Genomic DNA, 20,905 nt, shown 5'->3' on the forward strand with positions numbered 1-20,905 from the left:
AGATATATATCTATTTATCTATCTATCTCTCTACATTTCTATCATCTACCATCTCTCTCTCTCTACCACTCTTTACCATCTACCTATCTTTATATCCATCAATCTCTCTCCCCATTTCTGTGAAGTGCACCAATTCTGAACAGGCCCACAGCAGCGACTGTGATTGACGGGATTGATCATGTCCCTGTCGGTGCCGGGAGGCCATTTACTGGAAGTCCAGCTGAGCGCTTTACTGCCGACATTTTGAGAAACAATTCATGTGTCATCTGCAGAGCGAGTCCCGCCTCAATAGCACAGATCAGCAATACAATATATCAGAATCACATTTAAGGTAATTTCAGGGCTCTGTGCTGCTAATATAAAATGTGCATTCGGCCCAGTGGGGTGTGTAGGGAATGGAGTATGAAATGAGATTCATTTCTAGTGCTTGAAACCCTTCAGCTCTTTCTATATTTTAACAATTAGTTTGAATGGATATTTCACCGCGTTCTTCAGCTCCTCTCTGAATTTAGACTGAGTCACAGCGTAAATACACGTGTTTGTGCAGGAACTGAGAACTTGAAGCATTGTTGCTGTGGATTCTGTGATATAAAGCGGGTCGGCGGTGGAGGAAGAAAAAGTATTAGTAATCCGTTGATAGATGTAAAATACAGCCAGAGTTATCCATAACAATATAAAGCTGCCGGTTATACTGAAGAGTAAAACGATGGATTTCCTCCGGTTCTCCAACTCTGGATCCTTGTGATTCTCTCCATCGCTGCGGCCCCGGAGTCCCCTGCGGACTCTACTGGCCACAAAAATACGTCTTACCGTCAGAGTATTGAGCAACAAAATCAGAAAGAACGGGACACAAGGGGTTATAATAAGGTAAAACATGTCAAATGCTCCCCATGCGCGGGAAGTAAAGAAGTTCGGATTAAACATGCAATCCCAGGGAACAATATCAATAATATACTTAGGTTTATAGACAAAGTACCAGGGGACAGGCCCTAAACAGCCCAGCGCACTCAGTGTTCCGATAACCACAGCCGCCGTTACCTCAGTGCAATATTTTATTTTCAGCTTCTCACAACAAATGGCAACAAATCGATCAAAGGTGAAAGCGACTGTCAGCCAGACAGAAACATCTGTGGCTGCAAAACCCAAGAAGGCAATAAAACTACACACTGGAGTGATTCTCAGGAAAGAATATGGGAAATAAATCAGCCCAATCCAGTTCAATATGGGATCAGTGATGACGACCAGGAGATCGGACGCTGCCATTCCCACCAGGTAGCGTGTGATACATTTGGAGAGACCGCATTTTCCCCGGGACAGGATCACAATCGCCAACAGGTTAACTGTAAGAGAGAGAAAAGGAAGCAGAGAAATTACAGATCAGACCTGGAGTCAAAGCAGCAGTTTGACAGGATCTGAGTTGGAATTTCCAGCTTTGTTGCTGCATCGAACGGTGGAAACTGACTCTCTGACCTGGATTGGGCTCTCGACAGAGGGGTGGAGCGAAATGTCCGCGAATTTTGGGGACGGGGAAGGTGCAGTTGGTTTGTTTACTCTGGGTTGAGAGAACCGACAGGGGCTGATATTAAACGGGAAAAGCCGAGAGCCAAGTGTGAGGCTTCGGATCGGATTGGAAACGGCAACTGGAGGCCGAGCTAGTGAGTGGGAATGGGAGGGAGACAAGGATAAGGACATGTAGGAGCTGGAGGGGAGTCAGGTGCTGAATTTTGTGAAGGTGGACAAAAAGAAGCAACGAATGAGGAGATAGAGTATTCAATGCATTGCGAGGAGAGGCTGAGATTCACAGCGAGACTGCAGCAGACTGTTAGAGGAAATCTAATTCATAGATCCCAGTAACACAACTGAATTAATGCATTCAACATTAATATCTGTGGTTGTTGGTGTCAGCGAACAGATCGCTGGGGACACAATATGTTCTGTAAATTTAAGTTGCACATTCAACTAAAATTACAATAAATATATTAATTAAATCAGCCTCGTTTATTACTGAATTATATTGACAATGAGTTTTTAAAATACAGCATCCTAATAATTCATTGCAATCAAGAAATTCCTGTTTCTATTCTTTATATACCTTTCAATTATCTTTATATATTAAGTCAGTGAACAGGTAAGAAGAACACTCAGCAAAACAGATTGAGACTTGATAGCGATACAGTAAAACACTCACAATCTGACAATATCGTAATATCACCTTCAAGACACATTTCTTCATCATAGCTTTTGTGGAGGTTTCAGCTGTTCATTCCAATAAATTTACACACAGAGTCTTCAACCTGAAACGTTAACTCCGTATCTCTCTCCACGGATGTTGCCCTGGCCTGCTGAGTTTTTCCAGCTTTTTCTGTTGTTATTTCTGATCACCAGCCCCGTGTGCAAGGATCGCATTTGCAGAGTCAGTTTTTACAGTGGTGAAGCCTCTGTGAATCATTAAATATTTCTACAGGTCATCCAAGTCATCTCCTGTTCCGCTTCACTCTTCCCCTCCTCTGCAATGCAGTCAATAATTAGAATCGAATGTCTCTTCCAGACATGGCTCACAGTAATTGAATTCTCTTCTCTTGTAATTATAAAGTACAGCATTAGATGGTGGGATTGTTTAATTAACAAAACTCCAACATCACCGCTGCTCCTTTTAATCTCCTGATAAATAGAAGCACTCCTGGTTCCAACAGATACAGTGCAAACAGATACAACATAACCTCAGAACATCTCAATTGACATTGAAGCCCAGTGAAAGTCAATTAATCCATCCACACTGCAGCAGAGACGGAGGTGTGAAAGAGTCAGTTGCAAACTCAGTTCAGTCGCCAGAAATCTGAAGTAGCGTCAGATACACACTCAGTGAAATAATATTTTACTACAGTGATAACCAATCACACATGTAAATCCACTTAAACTGAACCGACTTATTGGAGAGGGAGGACATTGCGCTCTCTCAATGAGTCATAGAGTCATAGATTTATACAGCACAGAAAGAGGCCCTTTGGCCCATCGAGTCCACGCCGGCCATCAAGCACTGTCTATTCCATTCCCATTTTCCAGCACTTATTCCATAGCTTTGTATGCTATGGCATTTCAAGTGCTTATCTAAATGCTTCTTGAATGTTGCGAGAGTTCCTGCCTCTACCACCCTTTCAGGCAGTGAGTTCCAGATTCCAACCACCCTCTGGTGAAAAAGGATTTCCTCAAATCCCCTCTAAACCTTCTGTGCCTTAACTTGAATCTATGCTCCCTGGTTACTGACCCCGCTACTAAGGGGAAAAGTTCCTTTCTATCTACCCTATATATGCCCCTTCTAATTTTGTACACCTCAATCAGGTCCCTCCTCAGCCTTCTCTGCTCTAAGGAAAACAAACCCAGCCTGTCCAGTCTCTCTTCATAGCTGAAGCGCTCCAGCCCAGGTAACATCCTGGAGAATCTCCTCTGCGCCCTGTCCAATGTAATCGCATCCTTCCTATAGTGTGGCGACCAGAACTGCACACAGTATTCCAGCTGTGGCCTAACTAACGTTTTGTACAGCTCCATCATAACCTCCTTGCTCTTATATTCTAAGCCTCAGCTAAGGAAGACAAGTATCCATATGCATTTTAACCACCGTATCTACCTGTCCTGCTGCCTAAACGGATCTATGTACATGCACAGCAAGGTCCCTCTGACCTCTGTCCTTCCTAGGATCCTAGCGTTCATTGTGTATTCCCTTGCCTTTTTTGTCCTCCCAAAATGCATCACCTCACATTTTGAGGGTTAAATTCCATTTGCCACTGTTCCGCCCATCTAACCATCCCGTCTATATCGTCCTATAGCCTCAGGCTTCCTTCCTCACTATTTACCACTCCACCAATTTTCGTGTCATCATACCTCCTACATTCATATCTAATTAATTACTGTACACTACAAACAGCAATGGACCCGGCACCAATCCCTGCGGTACACCACTGGACACAGGCTTCAAGTCACATAAACTACCTTCGACCATCACCCTCTGTCTCCTGCCACTAAGCCAATTTTGGAGCCTGTGTGCCAAATTGCCCTGGATCCCATGGGCTCTTACCTTCCTGACCAGTCTCCCACGTGGCACTTTGTCAAAAGCCTTACTGAAGTCCATGTAGACCACATCCACTGCATTACCCTCATCCACACACCTTGTCATACCCTCGAAAAATTCAATCAAATTGGTCAGACATGATCTCCCCCTGATAATGCCATGCTGACTATCCCTGATTAATCCCTGCCTCTCCAAGTGGAGACTAATACTGGCCCTCAGTGGTTTTTCAAATAATTTCCCTACCACAGATGTTAGGCTCACTAGCCTGTAATTCCCTGATTTATCCCTAATACCCTTCTTGAACAATAGTACTACGTTAGCTGTTCTCCAGTCCTCTGGCACGTCCCCTGTGACCAGAGAGGTTCTGAAAATTTGTGTCAGGGCGAATGCAATCTCCTCCTTTGCCTCACACAGCAGCATGGGATACATCCCGTGAGGGCCTGTGGACTTATCCACATTTAAACGCGCTGAACCCGCTGGTACATCCTCCCTCTCAATAATAATTTTTTCAAGTATGTCACAATCCCACTGCCTGATTTCTATGCCTACATCACCCGTCTCCATCGTGAACACAGATGCAAAATATTGATTTAAAACTCATCTACATCTTCTGGCTCTACACACAGATTGCCACTTTGGTCCCTAATGGGCCCTACTCATTCCCTGGTTAGCCACTTGCCCTTAGTATACTTATAAAACACCTTGGAATTTTCCTTTATTTTGCCTGGCAGTGTTCCTTCATGACGCCTCTTCGCTCTCCTAAATTCTTTTTAAATACCCCCTGCACTTTCTATACTCCTCCAGGGCTTCCACTGTTTTTAGTCCTTTGTATCTGCCAAAAGCCTCCCTTTTTTCCTTATTCATTCTTGTATATCCCCTGACATCCAGGATTCCCTCGGCTTGTTGGTCCAACCTTTTACCTTTCTGGGAACATGTTGGCGTTGTACTCTCTCTATTTCCTTTCAGAAAGACTCCCATTGCTCTGATCTGGATTTTCCTAGGAGTCGCTGATCCCAGTCCATTTTGGCCAGATCCTGCCTTATATTATTAAAATCGGACTTCCCCCAATTTAGAACCTTTATTTCCGGTCCATCTTTGTGCTTCTCCATGACTACCTATAATCTCACCGAATTATGGTCACTGTCAGCAAAATGCTCTCCTACTGACACATCTACCACTTGCCCAGCTACATTCCCTAGAATTAGGTCCAGTACCACCTCCTCTCTCGTAGGACTTTCTACATGCCGGTCCAAAGAGCTCTCCTGAATGCACTTTAAGAATTCTGCACCCTCTAAGCCTTTCACCCTCGGACTATCCCAGTTAATATTGTAACACTGAGATCGTGAGCTTTGTCATATTCAATCAATTAGGACAGGTTCGTTCCACAATATGAAACTATTAACAGCTCCTGATTGTCTGAATCCAGCTCTTAGCCCAGGCACCTGATTCCAGTATATTCAGTGCAGAGAATAATCCAGTAACACTGTCAGGGTTGGATAATCAAAGATCATTACAGATATAATGCAGCTGCTACAAGACCGAAAGACCAGAGACTGAGGGCATACCATAATTCCACTGATTAAACAGAAAAGGCGGCTGTGTAAAGCAAACTGCGAGTATAACATTACCAAGTACAGCAGCACATTTACAATTGCTTTACCCCAATAACGGCTTACCAGTAACTGCAACGGCTGCAATAACAGGATAGTAAATGTCTTCTATCAGACGGATTACAGGATATCCCATTTCTGTGAGAAGCAGCGACTTCTGTTGGGGTGGAACCCATAGCTCCGGCAGGCAATCTGAGCTGATCTACTCCAATAGACCCTGATTTATACAGTGTATAATTCTCCACAGACAAGATTATACCCCTGATCATTGCTATTAGTTACAGTCACTTGAACAAACACATTACATCAGCAGGTTTGACTAAATAATGTGGTGGATTAAACAAAAAAATCTCATTGTCCAGGACATTATCATACTTTGACCTCTCTCAGGAATAAGGCTACTACTTCTGCACATACCCGACAGATCCAACAATAATGAGCAGTTTCAGTATAATGTTCACTCCTGCAGATTCATTCCTAAATGTTACCGATTGCTCCACAATTTACCTGAATCCAGAGATACTCTCCTCCAACCCTGCAGCAAACTTATCCATGATCTCTCCATACCTCTGACACGGACCTCTTTTGGTGGGACTGCCCTCACTTGGTTCCAGTTTTACTGATCTGATCATAACCAGAGTATCACCAGCAATGGCTTCTCTTCCCACTCCATCACCATTTACTCTCGAGTCTCTGAACTTTCCATTCTTGTCCCTCCTCTACCTCATCTATAAGCTGCCCTTTGTGACATCATCTGCAGACATGGGGTCAGATTCCCCATGTCTGCTGACAACACCCAGCTCCAGCTCTCCACCATCACTCTCCACCCTCCACTCCCTCTGTGTTATCAGACTGCAACAGTCTGTTCTGTCTGAGCTGCGATTTGCTGGTGAAGACCGATCCCCCACGTTTGGCTCCACCACAAACTCCATACCCTTGTTAGTGATCCCACCCTCCTCCCTGGTTGTTGTCTCAGGCTGAATATGACGATGTGTAACCTTTGATTCTTAAACACACGTTTAGACTATGCAGAGGTGCGAATAGACTGGCTGTCAGTCGTTTATTCTTTCCCCGTGGGTAGTGAGCTCTGGAATACGTTGCCGGCTGCTGTGATGGTTGCTGTAAGGTTCTATGATTCAAAATCCTTCATAATGTGATACGCCTCCATAAGATCTCCACTTACACTTCCTTTCCCCAGAGAGAAGAGTCCAAGGACTCCACCAATCCTTCCATCTCAATGCCCCTTTATCATTTCACTGAGTGACGAGGCCTGGTTTCTTCTGTTCACCCACAGTTGTGTCAGGTGCACTTACTTCAGTACATACTTGAAGCACAAAAGGATATCTTTTAAGTCCAGTGTAACATTGCGTTTCATTAGGAAGATAAGGCACTCAGTCAGTCTGAGCTTCGTTAGATGGCTTGCTCCTTTCTGTTTGTAGCTCAGCGGCAGGGCACATACTTAGCATGTATGATGGTCCTGACTTCAATACCCAGCATCTACACAAAGTATTTTCACACTAGTTACCCACAGAAAGTTGCTTGACAAAAGCGAGTTCCAATGTCTGAGGTTCCCCGAAGATTGAATTGCCCCAAAGCTGGTCTTCATCTCACCATCCCCGATGCCGCTCAGCTCACACCAGCCACCGACTGACCGGATTGTGTGAAGTCACAATGCAGAGAGAGCCGTCACAGCTCCTGTTCCTGTTTGAGACCATGTCATTCCATCATCTCACTTTCTGATTAGAAGCTGCTCACTGAACGTTAGCGATTGCTTCCTTGCTGCAGACTTTATTTCTCAAATGCTCAAAGTAGAGGGGAAGATACCTTGTGACATGGAAATGTGTAAAGATCGTGTTGGTCGTGCACACCTTTACACACAGGGATTTGAGAAACTTTCGAGAAAACAACACAGCTTAGGATGTAAATCAGTGGAGGAGCGCCCACACCCATTCAATGGCTCCCAACACAGGACTGGATTGAGTGCCGAGATATAAAAGTGAATGTTAATGGAATATTTCATAGAGGCGTTCAATATTATGAGAGTTTCTGATAGAGTAGAGAGGGAGAAACTATTTCCACTGGCAGGAGGCTCGGGAGCAAAAGGATCACAGATTGTCAAAAGAAGGCGAGAGGATGTTGAGGGGATTTACTTTTTATGCAGCGAGTTATGATGATCTGGAAGGCACTTCCTGAAAGGTTGGTGGAAGCACATTCAATAATAACTTTCAAAAGGGAATTGGATAACTACTTGAAAAGGGAAACATTTACAGGGCTATGGGGAAAGATCCTGGTTACAGGGACAAATTGCACGCTCTTTCAGAGAACCGGCACAGACAGGACAGGCCGGCACAGGACAGTATTCTGTGCTTTAAGATTCTATGATTCTGTGAACTATGGCAGTGAGGCTGATGCACAATAGATTGGAGGTATTTAAATGTTACACTTTCAGTCAATGTGAATCCGATTACTAAGAGATAAATTACTGTTGAAGAAATGCCTTTCGTCAATGTAATGTAAGGATGTGAGTCGCTTTGAAAATCCTATCTCACCCATGATTTCCACCCAGCCTGTGGTTAGCAGGATTGAAGTGAGCATTCAGTGGAAAGTGTAACCATTGTAATTGTCAGGAAACTTTCACGAATCACAGAAAGTGGCGGTGCAAATCTTGAGGCCTCTGACAGGACACGGCTCAGTGCATTTACCCCTGGGTTTTAAACAGGAGGGTCTGGATTCGGCCCGTATATGGGTAGCTGGAGCGAATTGTTTGCTCCTGGGTTTGGGGTTCGCCATTCAGTCTCCGCCCACTGAGGTAACACACTTCCAAGAGGAAGCATCAGTTCCGGTTTTGTTGAGGCAATTAGTGGACTGAGCAGAAGGCAACTGTGTAAATAACAGAAGCACCGACACCGCTGTGTCGGCCAGTGAGTTAGAGGCGGTGTGGGACTTATGGGATGACTGACAGCAAACAGTCTATTTTAAGACAAACAAAATCTATTTACGCAGCAAGCAGCAAACAGCAAACAGAGTCTATTTAAACACTGTAACTATGTACTTAATCAAACAGAATCTATTTACACAGAGCCTCTACAACAAACAGAGTCTATTTACACACTGTACCTATACACTTAATCAAACAGAATCTATTTACACAGAGCCTCTACAACAAACAGAGTCTATTTACACACTGTACCTATATACTTAATCAAACAGAATCTATTTACACAGAGCCTCTACAGCAAGCAGATTCTTTTTAAACAAAGAGTTTACACACGACAGTACACAGTTTCATGACCAAACCTACTGCAGAGTATTCCTACCATAGCAGGGTTATGTGTCCAGCAACATGCGGTGAGTGGAGCACAGTTACACAATACAAATGTTGTGAGTAAAATCAATGCCAGTCACTCACAGCAGTGCAGTGTCCAGGCCTGACTGATGGGCAATTACCCAGAAATCTCCATTCTGGCGGGGAATGGTGGTGTCATTATCTGGCCCGTATATAAACTGCCAATTTTCGTTACAAGCACTGTTGAGTCATTGTGGGCTAATTAACTAATGTAAAATTAGGAAACATCTTGCATTGGGCGGCAATCAAACCCACGTCACATGCATGGGAAGCATGAATTCTACTATTGAACCAACAATGCTCCACACAATGTCAGTTGAACTTCTTCTATCTTCAATTAGCACTACCATGTGTAGAACGGAGAAAACTCGCCACCGAGGCATAGTATAGACATTGCTTCACATAGAAATTGCTTCAAGTCTCACACAGGTCCTCCAGCATGTAGCATGAAGCATCAAGCGCTCATCTCCATCTATTTGCCACAAAATCCAGGTCGTTCAACCATAGAACTAATGGAAATGTCTGTGATAGTTTGGAGAACATTAGTGGTTAAATGACAAAAGGGTTGGCTGTACAATCGAAATGTGCATGATATTGGGGGGGGGGGAAATGGAAGTGATGTGTCTAGGGGAGCTGTTACTGACTTAGATGATGCGTTTGAGAGCCAAGTGTGCCGATTACACAAAGATGGGAGGGATTGTTGGCAGTTTAGATAGTAGCATGAAATTTTGAAGCGATATAAATAGATTAAATGAATGGTGAAAAATTTTGCAGATGGATTTCAATGCAGGCAAGTGTGAGGTCATCAACTTTGGACCTAAGAAGAATGAATCAGCATACTTTCTAAATGGTGAATATCTATAAACGCTGAACGTCCAAAGAGACTTAGGAGATCCACGTACATAGGGGAATAAGATGGTAGTAGTTGTGTTACAGCTATAAATAAACCTAATTAAACTATTCAGTTCTGGGCACCACACCATAGAAAATATATACTAGCCTTCGAGGGAGTGCAGTGAAGATTTACCAGAATGATATTTGGAATGCAAGGGTCAAATTACGAGAAAAAATTGCACAAACTCAGGTTCCATTCCCTGGAATTTAGATTAAGGGATGATTTGATTGAAGTTGTTCAAGTATTAAGGGGAACTGAGAGGGGGAGATAGAGAGAAACTGTTTCCGCCGGCTGGTGAGGCTAGGAATAGAGGAGATATACTAAAATTAGAGCCAAGCCTTTCATGACTGAAATTAGGAAAGATTGCTTCACGCAAAGGGGGGTAGATGTTTGGGACACTCTTCCAAAAACGGCAGTTGTTGCAAGGTCAATTGTTAATTTTATATCATATTGATAGATTATTGTTAAATAATATACTGAGGGGTCTGGGCAAAAGCAGGGACATGGCAGATCAGCCATGATCCCATTGATTGACGGAACGGCCTCGAGGGGCTCAATGTTACTCTTTTCCTGTGCTGCCAATAGTTGGTGTTAGGTTACAGATCAGCCATGATCTCATTGATTGCGGGAACAGCCTCGAGGGGCTCAATGCCCTCCTCCTGTTCCTCTGTTCCTGTGCTGCCAATAGTTCTGCTGTAAACAGTTATAATTCTTCCTCACCAATCTTTTCTTTCTTTACTTGCAGCATTAGCTCACGCTTTTGACTTTCTTCATCATGTCCCTAACATAGCAGTACATTATCAGTGAGGATGCAGAGTTCCGGCCGAGCGCTTTACTTGCATGGATGTGGCTCTGGACTCAATCCCCACCATCAGCGGTTTAATTTCAGATACATTTGAAAAAGATTCTCTTGGGCGCATCTCACCTTCACACACAAGGACAAGCAACGCTTCCTTTACCTGGAGAAAATCACAGTTGCACCGCACGGGATATAATTTAATGGAAGAGGCCATGCACCATTTCATTGGCTGCCAACTACAGCTCATCGAGGTCTGTTTAGTGAAGCGATCTCCAAGCACAAACACACAGCTGTGGCTTGACATATGTTCATGTACAGTGAAAATAATGACAATTATGAAGGACTGATCTGATAGGTATGTGAAAGGGCTGGCACAGAAACGGTGGACTGAACGGCCTCCTTCCTTGCTGCATGAGTCCATAAGTCAGATTCACAACTCTCCACAACTCGCGCTGAGAAACCTTTAAAGTTTAAGGAATCGAAATATTCTAACTGGCTTCTGATACAATTTGCTTGAGAATTTCTGGTCCCAGCCAACCGTCAGCAACGTGACTGATAATGGGAGTGTTCTTAGAACGGCACCTTGATAAAGGAAGTTTGGTTCTAGACAATCCCAAGGAATCTCTACACCTTTCCTAGCCTTTCCTGTCAATGCTACTTTGCTCATTACTCTGAGTGCCGAGGCCAGGATTCTTCTGATCATCCACAGTTGTAGTAGCTCTGCATAATTCAGGTATATTTGTCGGCTTGGAGCAAGCAAGGAGATGAATTATACCCTGAAAATCATTGAGTGATAGTGGTAAGATAAGGCACTCAGTCGGTCTACCCTTAGTTAGATGGCAGCACTCTCTTTAGATGTAGCTCAGATGGTTGAGAATGAGATCCTGTGTTCAATTACCGGAGTTGTTCACAGAAAGCAACTTTATGAGTGTAACAACTTCCAAGACCTGATACTCCACAAACATTGAATGGGCCCGGAGCTGGTCTTCATCTCACGGACTCCTCAGCAGCTCAGCTCATAGCAACTGCCCACTGATCAGATCGTGTGCTGTCACAATGCAGCGCGAGCAGTCACAGCTCTTGTTCCAGTTTGACTCCGTTTCGTTCTTCCATCTCACTTTATGATTCAGAGATCAGATTTTAGTCTGATCATCTAACCAACACATCTGCTTCTTTGACTCAGATTTTTGTTTTAATTTTCAAAAGAAAGTTGAGCAGAAACCTTGTGAAATGAAGTCGACAGCAGCAGAGGCCATCTGGAGCAGGAAGCAGACACTAGACAATCAGAGGGACACACTCAAAAAATGAGGTAGGTAATTTACAGGTAGTAGTTAGATTTTGGTTATTGTTCATGGTGATTAGTGTAAGTTGTTATTTCGATGGTTAATGTTTTTAATGGTTAGAATTTTGGTGTTAGGTATACAGTTAAATAGTTTGAAATCGAAAAAGGATCTACAGATCCTGAGACTGAGATATGGTAGAGCAGTTTTTATGTCTAGACTGCAATATGTGGGAATATCTGGGAAGCGATATTGACCCAAACGGACTTGTCTGCAGTAGATGTCTCTGTCTCGAACTCTCCAGCTCAGATTCATTGAGTGTGAGTGGGAGTTGGAGACACTCCGGCACATAACGGACGGGGAGAAGTATGTGAACAGTTTGCTCCAGACCACGGTAACACCTCGTAGAGAACTACACGGTCAGAACGGGGTTCATGTGGCCGATAGTGGACTGAGTAAACGGAACCGAGACTGTATAGAGAATGAGGATTGGCAGAATCTGATCCTATCCAACAAGTACAATGCACTTGCTACACGTGAACATAAGCATTCAGACTGTCAGAAGGACAATTATGGGACAGATACTGGTCTGTGGGATTAATTTGAGGAACTAGCTCAGTGGTAAAGCGCATGCTTTGTATATGATGTGGGTTCAATCCCCAGCATCTCTAAACAGTTGGTTTTCACCATAGTTGTCAACAGAAAGATGTTTTATGAGGGCAGCAGGTTTCAACATCTGAGGTCCCTGCAACATTCAATGGGCCCGAGGCTGGTCTTCCGCCACCCAGCTCACAGCAGTCGCAGGAGCGACCGGATTGTTCATTGTTGCAATGCACATCAGAGCAAACACCTGCCTCCAGCACAAAGGATTGATCTAAATTAGAAAAAGGCTCACAACTAAAACATTAATAAACGAGAATTTCTAAACAATACTGATACTCTGCTGCTTAAAGAAAGACAGCAACAGACAATGGGATACCATAGAATCCAGAGTGAATTCCGGCAACAGAAATACATAACGAAATTAAAATGTTGATAAACAATCATAGAATTGCTCAGAACAGAATCAGCCCATTTGGTCCATCGTGCCTGTGCCGGCTCTTCTAAAGCGCTGAACAGTTAGTATCACACCTCTGCTCACTCCCCAGAGCCCTGCATTCTGTTTACAGTTTCAAGTGTTTAACACATCCCTTTTGAAAGTTACTATAGAATCTGCTTCCACCACCCTTCCAGCAGTGGGTTCCAGATCTTAAAAACTCGCTGTGAATTTCCCATTGAGAACTTACCTCTGGTGCTTAGCCAGTAAACTTAAATCTGTCTCCTCTGGTTACCCACCCTCCTGCCAGTGGAAATAATGTATCTCTCTCTACTCGATCAAGACCCTGCATATTTGTGAGCAGTTCTCTCAAACCTCCCCTTAACCTTCTTTGCTCTAAGGAGAACAATCCCAGCCTCTCTTGTCTCTTCATAGAAAATGACGTGCAGGTCGGAGTGTAGATCGGTACTGGGTGTTAAGCTGCGAGTTTGGTGAGTGAGGGAGTGAATCTTAAAGGATAATCTCATTTTTTATCTAAAATCTAGTCTTGTGTGTTTGCAATGAGCATTTAACTTAAATTTAAATTTATTGATTCAAGTTTAAATTTCTTCCAGGCTTGGTAGGGCTAAGCAAGCTCTGTGCTGGAGAGCAGGTGAGAGTAATTAATTAATTAACTCGTCTAATCTGGTTATGTAACTGCCAGAGAGCTCACGTATTTAAATCTCAGCAGAGTAATTAAGGGAGGCTAGAGTGCAGTTTGTCACTGAGTGCAGATCGGAACAGTGTTATAAACTGTGAGTTTGGTGAGTGCGTGAGGGAGTTCAGGGAGGGAGATGTTCCTTTCTTTTTCTATCTTTGTCAGTTTACAGGAGAGCAGGAGCTAAAAAGTTGCACAAGAGAGGGCAGAGAACCAGCGGGAGTTCAGCTCTGTGACAGCCCCTAACTACATCTGGAGAAAAATAAAAGTGTGGTTTAAACAGAATGCTGTGAGTTGGGAATTGATTCTTACTTTAAACCAAGGGAAGAGACCGAGAGCGGATGCAGTCAAACAAAATCATCTGCAAAACCACTAAAGTGACATCATAACCAGCGAAAGAGCTGATTGGTAAGTAGGAACTGGTGAGTATATCTACAGTCCATCGTTAAAGTAAAAGTAAGCTCTCTAGTGTAGAGTAAGTAGTGCTTAAACGGAAATAAGGTCCCTAGTATATTTAATATTCTTTAATTTAAAGGAAGTAAAGGGAGTACATTAAGGGTAGGACATGGCAGGGCAGCGTGGAGTGCTCCTCCTGTGCTATGTGGGAAGTCAGGGACACTTTCGGTGTCCAGGGCGAACACATGTGCAGGAAGTGTCTCCAGCTGCAGCGACTCGAAATCCGTGTTTCGGAGCTGGAGCTGTGGCTGGAGTCACTGTGGAGCATCCGTGAGGCTGAGATCTTCGTAGATAGCACGTTTAACAAGGTGGTCACACCGCAGGTAAAGAGTGAACAGGCAGACAGGAAATGGCTGACCGGCAGAGAGAGGTAAAGAACTAGGAAGGTAGTGCAGGAGACCCCTATGTCCATCTCCCTCTCCAACAGGTTTTCTGTTTTGGATACTGATGGGGGAGATAGTTTCTCAGGGGAATGGAGCAAGAGGCAAGTCCGTGGCACTAGGAGTGACTCAGCTGCACAGGAGGGGAGGAAAACATGTGGGAGAGCAATAGTGATCAGGGATACTAACGCAAGGGGAACAGATAGACGTTTCTCTGACCACAGACGTGACACCAAGGATGGTATGTTGCCTCCCTGGTGCCAGGGTCAAGAATGTCACTGAATAGCTGCAGGGCACGCTGAAGGGGGAGGGCAAACAGTCAGAAGACTTGATTCACATTGGTACTAACGACATGGGTAGAAAGAGGAATGAGGTTCTGCAACAAGAATTTAGCGAGCTAGGTAGCAGATTAAAAAGCAGGACCTCAAAGGTTGTTATCTCTAGATTACTCCCAGTGCCTCATGCTAGTGAGTGTACGAATAGGAGGATAGAGGAGATGAATGCGTGGCTAAAGTGTTGGTGCAGGAGGGAGGGCTTTAGTTTCCTGCATCACTGTGCCTGCTCTGGGGAAGGTGGGACCTGTAGAAATCGGACGGGTTGCACCTGAACCAAAACGGGACCAACATCCTTGCGGGGAGGTTTGTTGGTTCTGTTGGTGGTGGGTTTAAACTAACTTGGCAGGGGGATGGGATACAGAGTGGAGCTATAGGCAGGGGTGAAGCACAGCCAAATATAGAGGACAAAACAAGTCAGCCTGCAAGGCAGAGGAAATATCTAATGGCACGAGGGAGTATGGCAAGGCTGGATGGCAATTATTTTAATTCAATGAGTCTTGCGAGTAAGGCAGATGAATTGAAGATGTTGATGAACAAATGGTAGTATGATATTGTTGCTATGACAGAGACATGATTGAGGGAGGGGCAGGAAAGGCAGCTCAATAGTCCGGGTTATAGAATCTTCGGGCGAGACAGAGGCAGGTGAAAAAAGAGGAGGGGATGTCGCAATATTAATCAAGGAGTCAATAACTGGTGTAAGGAGGGATTATATCTTAGCAGGTTCCTCTAATGCGGCCATATGAGTAGAACTTAAAAACAAATAGGGGGCAAGCACTTTGCTGGAAGTGTACTTTAGGCCCCCAAACAGTCAGGTGGAGATAGAGGAACAGATATGTTGGCAAATCTCAGAGAAGTGTAGAGATAATAGGGTAATAACAGTAGGGGATTTCAATTTCCCCAATATTAACTGGGATAGCCAAAGTGTGAAAGCCTTAGATGGTGTGGAATTCTTAAAGTGCAAACAGGAGAGCTTTTTGAGCCAGCACGTAGAAAGTCATACAAGAGAGTGGGCGGGAAATGGACCTACTTTTAGGGAATGTAGCCGGGCCATTAATAGAAGTGTCAGTAGGAGAGCATTTTGCTGACAGTGACCATAATTCGGTGAGATTTAAGGTAGTCATGGAGAAGGACAAAGATGGACCAGAAATAAAGGTTCTAAATTGAAGAAAGGCCAATTTTAATATGATTTGGAAGGATCTGGCCAAAGTGGACTGGGATCAGCTACTTGTAGGAAAATCCATATCAGAACAGTAGGAGTTTCAGAAAGGACATACAGAGAGCACAACGCTAACATGTTCCCTTAAAGGTCAAGGGTGGGACGATCAAGCCCAGGGAACCCTGGATGTCAAGGGATATTCAAGAATGGATTAGGAAAAAAAGGAAGGTTTTCGGCAGATTCACAGGACTAAAAACAATGGAAGCCCTAGAGGAGTATAGAAAGTGCAGGTGGGTACTTAAAAATGAAATTTGTAGTGCAAAGAGGGGGCATGGAATAACACTGGTGGGCAAAATAAAGGAAAATCCCATGGTGTTTTATAAGTATATTAATGGCAAGATGATAACCAGGGAAAGAGTAGGATGCAATAGGGACCAAAGTGGCAATCTGTGTGTAGAGCCAGAAGATTTAGGTGGGGTCTTTAAATAATATTTTGCATCTGTGCTCACTGTGGAGAAGGACGATGTAGGCATAGAAAACAGGCAGGGGGATTGTGATATACCTGAATAAAGTAATATTGAGAGGGAGGAAGTATTGGCGGTTTTAGCGGGTGTAAAAGTGGATAAATCCCCAGGCCCAGATGAGATGTATCTCAGGCTGCTGTGTGAGGCAAGGGAGGAGATTGCAGGGGCTCTGACAGAAATTTTCAGAACCTCTCTAGCCACAGCGGAGGTGCCAGGGGACTGGAGAACAGCTAACGTAGTACCATTGTTCAAGAAGGGTAGTAGGGATAAAGCACGGAATTACAGGCCCGTGAGCCTAAATTCAGTGGTCGGGAAAATATTGGAAAAAATTCTGAGGGACAGAATTATTCTCCACTTGGAGAGACAAGGATTAATCAAGGTAGTCAGCATGGCTTTGTCAGGGGGAGATCATGTCTGACCAAATTGATTGAATTTTTCGAGCGGGTGACTAGATGTGTGGATGAGGGTAGTGCAGTTGATGTGTTCTACATGGACTTCAGTAAGGCTTTTGAGAAAGTCCCACATGGGCGACTGGTCAAGAAGGTAAGAACCCATGGGATCCAGGTCAACTTGGCACATTGGCTCGAACATTGGCTTAGTGGCAGGAGGCAGAGTGTGATGGTCGAAGGTTGTTTTGGTGCTAGAAGCCTGTGTCCAGTGGTGTACCGCAGTTATCGTTGTTGGGTCCTTTGCTGTTTGTAGTGTACATTAATGATTTAGATATGAATGTAAGAGGTATGATCAGTAAGTTCGCAGGTGACACAAAAATATCTGGGGTGGTAAATAGTGAGGAGGGAAGCCTCAGTCTACAGGACGGTATAGACGGGTTAATCAGATGGGCAGAGCAGTGGCAAATGGAATTTAACCCTGAAAAGTGTGAGTTGATGCATTTTGGGAGGACTAACTAGGCAAGGACATACACAATGATTGGTAGGACTCTAGGAACGACAGAGGATCAGAGGGAGCTTGGTATGCATGTACATAGATCCCTGAAGGCAGCTGGACAGTTAGATAAGGTGATTAAAAAGGCATATGGTATAATTGCCTACATTAGCTGAGGCATAGAATATAAGAGCAGGGAGTTTCTGATGGAGCTGCACAAAACGCTAGTTAGGCCACAGCTGGAACACTGTTTGCAGTTCTGATCGCCACACTATAGGAAGGATGTGATGGCATTGGAGAGGGTGCAGAGGAGATTCACCAGGATGTTACCTGGGCTGGAGCGCTTCAGCTATGAAGAGAGACTGGACAGGCTGGGGTTGTATTCCTTAGAGCATTGAAGGCTGAGGGGGGGGCCTGATTGAGATGTACAAAATTATGAGGGGCATAGTTAGGGTAGATAGAAAGGAACTTTTCACCTTAGTAGAGGGGTCAGTAACCAGGGGGCACAGTTTCAAGGTAAGGTGCAGGAGTTTTTGAGGGGATTTGAGGCAAAAACTTTTCACCCAGAGGGTGGTTGGAATCTGGAACTCACTGCCTGAAAGGGTGGTAGAGGCAGGAACCCTCACAACATTCAAGAAGCCTTCAGATGAGCACTTGAAACGCCATAGCATACAAGGCTACGGAGCAAGTGCTGGAAAAAGAGATTAGAATAGACAGGGCTTGATGGCCAGCATGGACACGATGGGCCGAAGGGCCTCGTTCTCTGCTCTATAACTCTATGACTCTATAACTCTATGACTTAAAAAGAGGTTTTCAAATAATGAGAGATTTTGATACAGTAAATAAGGGAGTGGGAAATTCCCTCTGACTAGTGGGTCAATAACCAAAGGTCATGGTTTCTAAACCATTGGAAAAGGGTCTAGAGGGGACCTGAGGAAAAGCAATCAGTCAGAGAGTTATCGGGATCCTGAACGCTCTGACTAAAAAGGTGTTGGAAGCTGATTCCATCAACAATGTGAAAAGGGAGTTGTACAGGTAATTGAGGATGAGCAACCTCCAGGGTTAGGGACAGAAGAGCGGGTGGTGTGGGACTGAGCACAACTGCTCCTTCAAAGAGCCAGCACCAGGACGACGGGCCGAGTGGCCTCCTTCTGTGCTGTAAGTTTCTGTCACAAATATAAACTGAGTGCAAGGTTGAAAGTTTCACAGGAAACCAACAAAAGGGAAACGGAGGAATACAGAAAGAATAAAATAAAATCAAGCGCTGGAGAGGACTGCCCAGTTGGAGATTGAGCCTTTCACTGTGTGGTGGAGCCACTGTGCACAGCTGTCATGTGGCTCCTTAGACTGCAACTCCCTCTCTCTCTCTGTCTCCTCCTGGGGCTGCTCCTGCCTCCCGACATCTGATGCGCGGCGGCGTCGCTCGGTCTGTGCACGCTGACTTCACGGAGGCGGAGGTGGGACCTCTGCTGGGAGGATGCGGTGCATGCGCGGGGCAGGGAGCGGGCCACATTGCCCTTGGCGACGTGCAGATGATTGGCTGGGCAGGGTTATGGGCCCATGACCCCAGTTAATGGGCCGTGAGCCAAGTTAATTGGACCGTGGACCACGGTTAATGGGACCGTGTCCCCATCTAATTGGGACATAATGCCGGTTAATATAAGAATCTCGAGGGGCTGAATGACCTACTTTTCCTGTGTAACAGGATAGAGCGGCTGATTGACCTCCTCCCGTTGATGTGTAACAGATTCTTCGTGCAACATGGCCACATTCTGTTGCTGTGTAATGGACTCGAGGGGCAGAACGTCCTTCTATTCCTGTATCTCAGACTCCAGGGCCTGAACACCCCTCCAGTTCCTAATTTAACACGCTGGATATGCTTAATGCCCTCCTCCTAATATTGCTAATGTAACAGGCTCACGGGGCTGAATGACTTTCTCCTGTTCCTCTGTAACAGGATTCAGGGGTTGATTGGCACTCTCCTTTTGCTGTATAACTGAGTCGTCTGTCAGGAAGTCCTCATTCTGTTCCTGTGTAATAAGCTCCAGGGACTGAATGATCTGCTCTTGCGCTTATATCAAATGATGGAAGTGATGAATAGCCTACTCCTGTTCCTATATAACAGGTGCGTGGAACTGAATGGTCTCCTGTGGTACATAACAGGTTGGAGCGGCTGAATTACCTCATCCTGGTACTGTGGAACAGGCTTGAGGTTCTGAAGGGCTTTCTACTGTTTCAGTTTTACATGGTTGAGTGGCTGAAAGGCCTCCTCCTGTTCCTGTGTAACAGTTGCGAGGGATTGAATGGTCTTCTCCTGTTCGTATGTGCCAAGCTTAAGCATCTGAATGGCCTCATCCTGTACATGTATAACAGGTTAGAGGGATTGAAAAGCCTTCTCCTATTCCTATTCAACAAGCTCAAGCATCTGAATGGCCTCCTCCTGTTCATGTATAAGAGGTTGGAGGGATTGAAAAGCCTTCTCCTATTCCTATTTAACAAGCTCAAGCACCTGAATGGCCTCCACCTTTTCATGTATAACAGGCTCAAGGCTTTGAATGGCCTTCTCCTGTTCCTATATACTAAGCTCAAGCTTCTGAATGACCTTGTTCTGTGCTGTGTAACAGGCTCGATGGGTTGAAAGGCTTCTCCTGTTCCTATGTAACAGGTTGCAGGGGCTTACTGAACTCCTCCTATTCCTTTTATAATTATTATTCGTTTTTATGGGATGTGTGCGTCGCTGGTAAGTACAGCCTTTATTGCCCATCCCTAATTGCACTTGAGAAGGTGGTGCTGACCCGCCTTCTTGAACTGCTGCAGTCTGTGTGGTGAAGGTAATCCCACAGCGCTGTTAGGGAGGGAGTTCCAGGATTTTGATCCAGCGACGATGAAGGATCGGAGATTTTTTCTAAGTCAGGATGCTGTGTTACTTGGAAGGGAACTTGGTGGTGGTGGTGTTCCCATGCTCCTGCTGCCCTTGTCATTCTAGTTGGCAGAGGTCGCCGGTTTGGGAGGTGCTGGCGAGTTGTTGCAGTTTATCTTGTAGATGGTACACACTGCAGCCACGGTACGCCAGTGGTGGAGGGAGTGGATGTTTAATGTGGTAGAGGGGGTGCCAATCAATCCTGCTGCTTTGTCCTGGATGGTGTCGAGCTTCTTGAGTGTTGTTCGAGCTGCACTCATCCAGCAAGTGGAGAGTATTCCATCACACTCCTGACTTGTGTCTTGTAGATGGTAGAAAGGTTTTAGGGAGTCAGGATGTGAGACACCCGCTGCGGAATGCCCAGACTCTGATCTGCTCTTGGTGCCACAATATTTATTTGGCTATTCCAGTTAATTTTCTGGTCAATGGGGATCACTAGGATGTAGACGGTGGGGGATTCGGTTATGGTAATGCAGTTGAATGTCAAGGGGCGGTGTTTAGACTCTCGCATGTTGGTGATAAT

At 44.8% G+C, this 20,905-nt stretch overlaps 1 pseudogene; it reads right to left on the reverse strand.

The window, feature by feature from the left end:
- Positions 1 to 364: 364 nt before the first annotated feature.
- On the reverse strand, positions 365 to 5,945 carry LOC147084476 (putative G protein-coupled receptor 139; annotated as a pseudogene).
- Between the last annotated feature and the right edge of the window lie 14,960 nt (positions 5,946 to 20,905).

This window comes from Somniosus microcephalus, unplaced genomic scaffold, assembly GCF_052327205.1.
Source record: "Somniosus microcephalus isolate GS21.2 unplaced genomic scaffold, FLI_Smic_1.0 unresolved_chr9, whole genome shotgun sequence".
Classification (NCBI taxonomy): domain Eukaryota; kingdom Metazoa; phylum Chordata; class Chondrichthyes; order Squaliformes; family Somniosidae; genus Somniosus; species Somniosus microcephalus.